The sequence below is a fragment of the Nicotiana tabacum genome, chromosome 22 (assembly GCF_000715075.1).
Source record: "Nicotiana tabacum cultivar K326 chromosome 22, ASM71507v2, whole genome shotgun sequence".
Taxonomy (NCBI): Eukaryota; Viridiplantae; Streptophyta; class Magnoliopsida; order Solanales; family Solanaceae; genus Nicotiana; species Nicotiana tabacum.
In genome coordinates, this window is record NC_134101.1 from 211150296 (window position 1) to 211158799 (window position 8504).

The window sequence follows — 8504 nt, forward strand, 5'->3', positions numbered from 1 at the left end:
GAGACTTAGAGTAGTCAAGTAGAAGAACATTTTTTGCTGCCAGCGCTTGGAATCAATCCCGGAAAATTTTTCGGGTTTCTCCGCCATTGTCGGTGTTGTTCGGCTCATTGAGGCATTATCAGTCACCATTGGAACAGCTTGGTTCACTTTATCATTAGTCATTTCTGTAAAAGAATGACACAAACGTTAAAATCACGTAGATTTTAATCTCCAATAGAGTACAAAACCACAAAGGTTTTACTCTCCAGAAATAGTAAGTACAAATACAGAAAATATAATAAATTCCTTAAGCTTGTTAGTAAACTGTATTTGTAAAATAATTCTGGAAAATATAAATGAACATAAACAAAAATGAAAAACAGAAACAGAATTTTAATCCGAGCCCGCTGAATTCACAGTGTTTCCTTAAGGAATTTAGTCCCCTCCTAGTCCCCAAGGTTATGGATTATTTCCTCCCATGATAGAACGAATTACACACTGGTGTAGTGGTACTTCAAACCTCAGTGTTTCAGCGAACACAAAGTTCCGTAGCAAATCACACTTACAGTTGCTTTCTTTGAAGTGAAAATATGTAGAAGAAAGGAGAAGAACTCAAAAAATTCGTATTGAAATTCTGAGCAGAATAGCCTTGTATTTATAGCCAAAGTTGGGCTGAAATCTGAAGAGGTGCAACTCTTTAGAATGACTATTTATACAAAACGGCCACAACATAAATGCCATTACGTAAATGGCTATTTACTCAACAATAAAGAGGGAAAATAAAGAGGTAAAATTGAAAAGGGTAGTTTAATTTTCAGTTACACAACTGAAAAACGAATTGGAGAATTTAATATTAATATTTATTTTAATATTAATATTCTGTTATTAAAACAAATATTTAATAACATTTTTGTTAAAACTTTACTATTAACAAAAAAAATTGGTCCAAAAAATTAATCAATCAATCATTTGACCGAAGCCGAACCGAGCGAGCGACGACGACGGCGGGAGGCTTGCCTTCTTCTCAACTCTTTAAGAGCTAGAAGAAGAGCAATTGCTTATATACCCATAAAAAACCTCTTCCTCTTCCAATATGGGACAATGTTCCTTCATCAAGGAGTGAATCTCAAATGAAACTCAAATATTTCATTTTCCTTCCATTTCCCATTCACCATCTTTTAAGTAGTAATATACTTAAAATCCCAACAGTCAGCGTGCTTAATTAAATATCGTAATCTTAATTTGTTCTTGATAGATTGATTCCATAGGAATACAGACGTTAATCTATTTTGAATAGGCGAGTAGTATTTCGGGAGAAGGCTATGAGAGCAATTGTTCGATTAATTAGCAATCATGAGTGAATTGTATGAAAGAGAGAGTTAACTAGAACACAATAGAATTGGTGAATCGATCACAACTCTGAATATTTGTCTACTAAATACACCACAATTATTTTGCTATTTGATAAATTAGTTATTAATTAGAATTATAGTTTAGTATAATCACATCCTTGAACTTGACTTTGGTTTGACTGAATAACAATCTTGGTAAATTTAGTGGGTAGTTGATACAAGTTTCTGTGGGTTCGACACTCGACTTATCATTTTATTACTTATACGACTACGCATACTTGTGTGTGCATTTGAGAGCAACAATATATATTGTATATAACGATTATTTTAATAATGAATTTGTATTGATATAATGATTATGTAACATCTATATATATATATATATATATATATATATATATATATATATATATATGATTCAAGTCCAACTGTTCGATTTTATATTTAAAATTTTAATCTAAATTAATTATTTTCTGCAATTATAAATCTACACTAATATTTGCCATTTCTATTTTAAAACCACGAAAATCGATTCAATCCAATCAGTCCAATTGATTTTAAGGAATTTTTTGACATCCCTAAGAGCAATCGTAGAATTTAGGAGCATCTTCAAAAGAAGAAGAGTTAAATAAATGTGAACAGTAACATTAAAGAATTGTTAGGCTCGACCATGCTAAATAATTTCTTAGAATATTCATGTTCTAATATGTTGGTGAAAATATAGTTATAGTTGAAAAATAAAATATTTTCAGGATGAAGCGTGAATATCTCGCTTTTTTTAAAAGAGATTCAAGCTTACTCCGGTAGAATCTTCACCAGTCCAGTAATAACACTCTTGACTTGTACCCTCTATGATATAACAGTTCAATAACATCGTATGACTAGAACAAACTCTGGACAAGTTGTTAAGTCCAAATCTCTACCAAAATAAACACGTTCCTGCAATAAAATAATATTCTCTTTTGTAGCGAATAAATTGGAGACTTATATTTTTTTTCCTTATCTCAACTCTTTTTTCACTACGCCTACCTCACTTTTTCATGCACACTGTAGTACTTTTTCCATATCCAAAGACAAGAAAGAAACGCTACTATTTATAAGTACAATTTTTTTCATAAAATAAATAACAAATTGGCTGGACAATTAAATTATAGAACATGGGTTGATAGTTATAAAGTTTAAGCTTTAATGGATAATTAATGTTATATCATGCCATTAGTGGTTATATGAGTTACATCGAGGAATAATGATAACTTTTCTTGTCAATTTATAGCCACTAACACAATAAGAAATAATGCACTTTAATATTATGATTTTAATATTAAAATGTCAATACACCAATATTAATCTATTTATTTTAATATTAAAAGAAGAGGATTTACCAGTTGAAGGATAACTATTATACATAATAAAGGCTTGTTCTGCATTGAACCTCCACTTAGTAAAACAATATTTACTCTAGAGTCGTAGTGGTCTCACACTAAAATTATTACTGCTTAAGAAAAATAAAGTATCACTCTTTACACATAATAAACAACGTGTTGACATGAGCTTCATTAGCCAACACATTATGGCCTTGTGCTATCCTAATTTTTATGAGTATTTTTTTAAAATAAGCCCAATTCTCAGAGGAAACGATTTATCGCCGCACTCACATATGTGAAATCTGTCAAGGTGCTTCTGTAACTCCAACGCCCTACTCATATAAACGATGAATTTTCATTAAGAATTAATAAAATCAATCTCGTAAATCGTTGCAAAATAAATACACTCACACCACAGGAATAAAATACTAATAAATATTATAGTGCATTTTAAAACAAACCTTCTTATCATTCATTCTTCCTATTAAACCTGATTATAAGATCTCTTAATATATGGCTTATAAATTTATGGGATTCAATTTCATCCCCTCGATGTGCTTTAGACTCCTTTTCTTGTGAAGCCCTAGTGAGCGACTCTGCAAGATTTTTACAAGATTTAGTATAATCAACATTAATAGTACTATTTATCAAATATGGTCTCACAATATAGTAGCTTTTCCATATGAGTCTGAATTTACCATTGTAGTAAAGATTTTGTACTTTATCAATTGCAACGAGATATCATAATAAATTAACATAGGAGGAATTGATTTTGCAAAATAAGATACTTGAAATAATAAATCTCTCAACTAATTTACGCCTTCACTATCTGAAGCTAAAGCAATTAGTTCAGCCTCATGGTAAAGTTAATAATAATAATAATTCTTTTTTTAATTTTCAAAAATAGCACCACCTCATAAAATAAAAATATGACTAGTAATCAAACAAGAATCACCAGATAAAGTTTTTAATCTGTTTCAAAAAAGCCTTCGGGTACAGCGGTATGGGTGGACCCACATTGGTTCAAGGGTCGTAAATATATTTTACAATTTTTGTGTGGAAATTATTATTTTTAAAACAAAAATATTATAAAAATAAAGCAATTAAACTCACTTAACAAAAATCGTGCCTTGGTTAGTTGGTTCAAGTTGAGTCAAATTGTCCAAATGGTCTTATGTTCGAACCCGTGCTCTATGTTTATTTGGGTTTTTTGCATTATTTCAAAATGCTGACAGCTATATGGCCCTTCTCGTACTTCTTCTTCGTCTCTTTTTTGTTGTTTAATTTAGTTTAGTCGTTCCATAGTTATGAAACTTTCAATATGAAATTAGTAATTTAGCTTAGCTCTTCTTTGTTTTTTTACGTTTAGTGAAAGTTAAATTAAAATTAATAAATAAATAGTGTTAAGTATTTTAATATAAAAAGCTTATGTTTGTTACAGTAAAATTTATAACGTCTTCTACCGTTCAATAATTTGTTAAATTGTAAAGGTGTGTATATATATCGCATGCAATTTTTTTTAAGGTTTTGTTAGAACTAAAATAAAGAAAATTAGGTAAACCATGTTTGTTTTCTAACTCAATATTGCTTCTGTTGAGGATTATTTTTTAGGATTTCAATATATGTCTGAACCCGCTTGTATAAAAGTTTGGGTCTGTCGTTTGTATAATCCTACTGCATATGCAATATCAGGTCGAGTACAATCAGTCACAAATCTCAAACCTTCAATTAAGCTAGCCGGCCTTTTGATTATCACATCATTGTCATTTTATAAGGAAAAAAAATACCACTGTTTATAAGTATAGATTTTTATCCACAAAATAAATAACAAGTTAGCAGATAATAAAATTATAGAACATGAGTTAGTAATTACAAAATTTGAGCTATAGTGGGTAATTAATGATATATCATGGCATTAGTGGTCATATGAAATACAACAAGAAAGAATGATCACTTTCTTACCAATTTATAATCACTACCTTACAAGTTATAAGGCTTCAATATTATAATTTTAATATTAAAATACCAAAATATAAACATAATATATAGTGGCACATGAAAGAAATCGGTATGTTGACTATGGGAAAAATTTTATTTTCCACCAAGGATGGTAAGCGAAATAAGAAAAGAGAAGGACTAAATTGTAACATAAGTATACTTTGCATACCAAAGGTGCAACTTTGAAGCCCATGATCTTTAACGGGCCTGAGTAAATCGAGTCCATTAATACGTAACCGAGGGCTTCTCTATCTCTAGGGTTTTTCTTGCTACCTATAAATATAGATCAAATCCCCTCTCTTCAACCATAACTCTATGCTTCAACATTCTCAATCTGAGTTGGTGTTTCTTTCTCGTTAGTTTTCTTCTTTTCTCTTTTTAGTGTTGGAGGCCTAATATTGCAATTCTTTGATCGTATGCTGTTAAAGAATGGATCAAGGGATCTATCATTAGGCTATACGAAAACACTGCATATATATCTATTCCTATATATATGTGTCTTCCTTTAGCTCCGAATTATCCCTTCTGCTAAAGGGTTTTTCGGTGACAAGGCAGATACATTTTCTCTTCTTTTAATATCATATATTTGAGTTTAATTTTTTTTATTTTCAAAATGTCAAAGTTTTGGGGTATTTTTCGATTATGATGTGTAAGGATGATGAAGAAATCATTCGGATTCCCACTGATGTATATACTGTGATTACTACAACCAGCTACTTCTGACTTGCTCATCATAATTGAATCCCTATTTTTCTTTTTATCCAATTATTTTTTGTTTTTATGGATTTTAATTTTGAGTTTGTGATATGAAACTGGCCGCTGATGTTAAAAAGATATTTGCTACTCTTGATGGGGATTTTCTAAGTTCCTATCTGATGATTCCTTATCCACCAAGATCTCTGAGGCCTGCAATTTTGTTTATATTTTTTTAAGAACTGGTTTGAAAATTCTTTTGCAAAGTGTTTTTAGGTTGTTTCAACATTGATTTTTCCTATAAAAAATTGGATTTCATTTTTTCAATGATTTTCGCAAACATTGAAAACTTCTTGTTCAACGCTTTGTTAATTTCTTGGATATTAAAATAATTTTATTAAATATTTTTCTTGTTTTTCCTTCAAAGGTTTTATTTAAATTCAATTTCAATTTATTACTATGTTTTTAAAATACAGTTAATGTGGGAATTGTTTGAATAGGTTGCGTAAGGTTGATGAAAGAAATCATTCGGATTCCCACTGAGAATACTGTGATTACTATAACCAGCTACTTCTGACTTACTCATTGTAATCGGATCCCCTTTCTCTTAATTTTATTGTGTTTTCATCTTGCACACATTCAAATTTTGCCTCATTTTAGTTACTGTCTTTGGACACGGCGTTTAACCTTTGTCACCGTTAGTGTTGTTTTATGATGAATTGTCAGCAGTGTTTGCCAGATGAATACTCCCTCTAGGTTAAAATAAATGTTCACTTACATATTAACCTATACCTCTAGAAAATACCAATTTCTAGAAAAAGTATGTTATTTGACGAAACTATCCCTAATTAAAATTCAATATTATTTATACTGCAATTGGTTAAAAAAAGTTTCCACTTACCAAATTAAGAAATAATTAACATTATTTTCTTAAATTGTTATTTACATATCTTTAAAGTTCTTTTAAATTATTTTAAATTTTTTATGATTTTATTGATTGCCAGTAAAATTTGTCATTCCACGATTTTTACAGATTCCAAATTTGATTCACTTATCGTCTAGGTGTTTAAAATTTATTCAATGTATGTGAAGATGAAGTGTGTTACAACTATTGATGTATGTTCATATACTAGTTTATGTTTAAGTGATTATGTCCCAATGACAATATGAGTAATATGAAAATTTTAATTAGAGATAAGTCAAAATGCCTATTTTTCTGTATGTTAGTATTTTTCCAAAGGGTGTGCAATGGATTAAGTGGATTCTTATGTTGAACTCGAGAGAATAATATTAATTACTACGAGAATATTGCAATGAATATAAGACTCTTTATCATCACATGCCTTAGAATTTGTCTAAATGACTAGACCAAATTAACTGAGTGCATTTATTAATTGATTCGATTTTGACCTTTATTGATAAATACTTATTGATTATCGATTTGAACATATTTTAATCTTTTCAATAAGGTTTTGTTTTTTTTTGATTTATTTATTTTTGTGGCTTATTGATTCGATTATCACTTACAGCAAATTTGAAATAATCAATTATGAAATTATATGGATGAAATTATAATCAATTACAGCAAATTTGAACCAATTTGCCTTATATGGATGATGAAATTATATAAATACATAGAATTTTTGAAAAGATTTTATATGGATGATGTATAAATAATAGATACTCAAATAGTAGTTGTCACACGATTGGATGTATATGAAATTGGTTCTTATATCAATGAAAAATTTTATAGGGGCACAATTGGTTCCTTATTATTTTTTTACTGCAAGTTGATCAGATAATGTATTTAATGGTTGGATATATTGATTATGCTAGGCACCTAGTCGGGCTTCGAAGAAGCAAAGCTCTGTGACTTCTATCAATTACGGAAGTTGAATATGTTGATGAATCATGATGTGCTCGATTATTATGGATTAAACAATAATTGAAAGATTATGGTGTTATGATAGAATGGATTCCAATCTACTTGATTATACAAGTGCAGTGAACATATCAAAAAACTCGGTTCAGCATAAGAGAACAAAATATATTGATGTGAAATATCACTTTTTGAGAGACAATGTTGAAGAGGATCATATCTCTGTGAAATTTTGCAAAGTTGAAGAACAAATGTGTCACACCCCAACCTTGGGAGGTGCGACCAGCAAGCAGAAGGCCCGTGTGAACCGACATCCCTACTAATAGCCTCTTTGCCCAAGTTGCAATAATCAGCTTATTTTTAGAAGTATTTTTTTAGAAGCAATTTTGATGAGAAACACTTTGTGTTTGACTAATTTATTTGAAAAACACTTCTAAGCAACAATTAGTGTTTGGCAAAGCTTTTAAAAATGGCTTCTAAATGTATTTGTCTCAAAAGTGCTTTTAAAAAAAGTATTTTTGGAGAGAAGCTACTTTTTTTGCTTCTTCTTTTACTCAAAAGCATTTTTCTATCTAAAAGTTTGGCCAAACAGTTCAACTTTGAAGCAAAAGCACTTTTTTTAATTGGAGAAGCATGGCCAAACACGTTATAAGACCTTTAAATCATGGAACCTGGGGAAACAAGGCCTCCAAGTAATAATACCAGAATTTAAAATGCACACAACTGACTGTGAAAGGAATATTAAAACTTATACAATTTCATAACTATTACCAGTATGGTCGTAACCCTTACATATATCCGAATACTAGTCTGCAAAGCCTCTAAGAGTTCCAAGAAATTATATACATATGTGCAACTTGGTCGGGACATGGCCCTACCATACCCAAAATAATAAGAACATATACTTCAGTATATATCGGCTTTTGAACGGCTACTCCGAAGAAGTGGAGTGCAACGACCAACCGCTGAAACAAACACCCGACTGGGAAGGGACGTCACCAGCTCTATTTATACCTGTAGGCATGAACACAACGCCCCAAAGAAAAAGGCATCAGTACAAGAGGTGTATTGAGTATGTAAAAGGGCATCAATACAAGAGGTGTATTGAGTATGTAAAACGGTTAACGTATGTAAACTAAAGACATAACATAAAAGATAGGAATACACAGGTTTAACCTGAATACCGTAGACAAGCCACCGAGGGTGTACACTGTTATAACTATAAATCATGAATATACT

At 30.4% G+C, this 8504-nt stretch overlaps 3 non-coding genes across 3 annotated transcripts; all 3 read left to right on the top strand.

Moving 5' to 3' along the window:
* Positions 1-5342: 5342 nt before the first annotated feature.
* On the top strand, positions 5343-5421 carry LOC142176894 (small nucleolar RNA R12). The gene has a single exon (XR_012705698.1). It is a non-coding gene; the product is annotated as a small nucleolar RNA R12 (small nucleolar RNA).
* An 86-nt stretch (positions 5422-5507) lies between these two features.
* Positions 5508-5600, top strand: LOC142176943 (small nucleolar RNA SNORD24). Its single transcript, XR_012705738.1, has one exon. It is a non-coding gene; the product is annotated as a small nucleolar RNA SNORD24 (small nucleolar RNA).
* A 291-nt stretch (positions 5601-5891) lies between these two features.
* On the top strand, positions 5892-5968 carry LOC142176893 (small nucleolar RNA R12). The gene has a single exon (XR_012705697.1). It is a non-coding gene; the product is annotated as a small nucleolar RNA R12 (small nucleolar RNA).
* The last annotated feature ends 2536 nt before the right edge of the window (positions 5969-8504 follow it).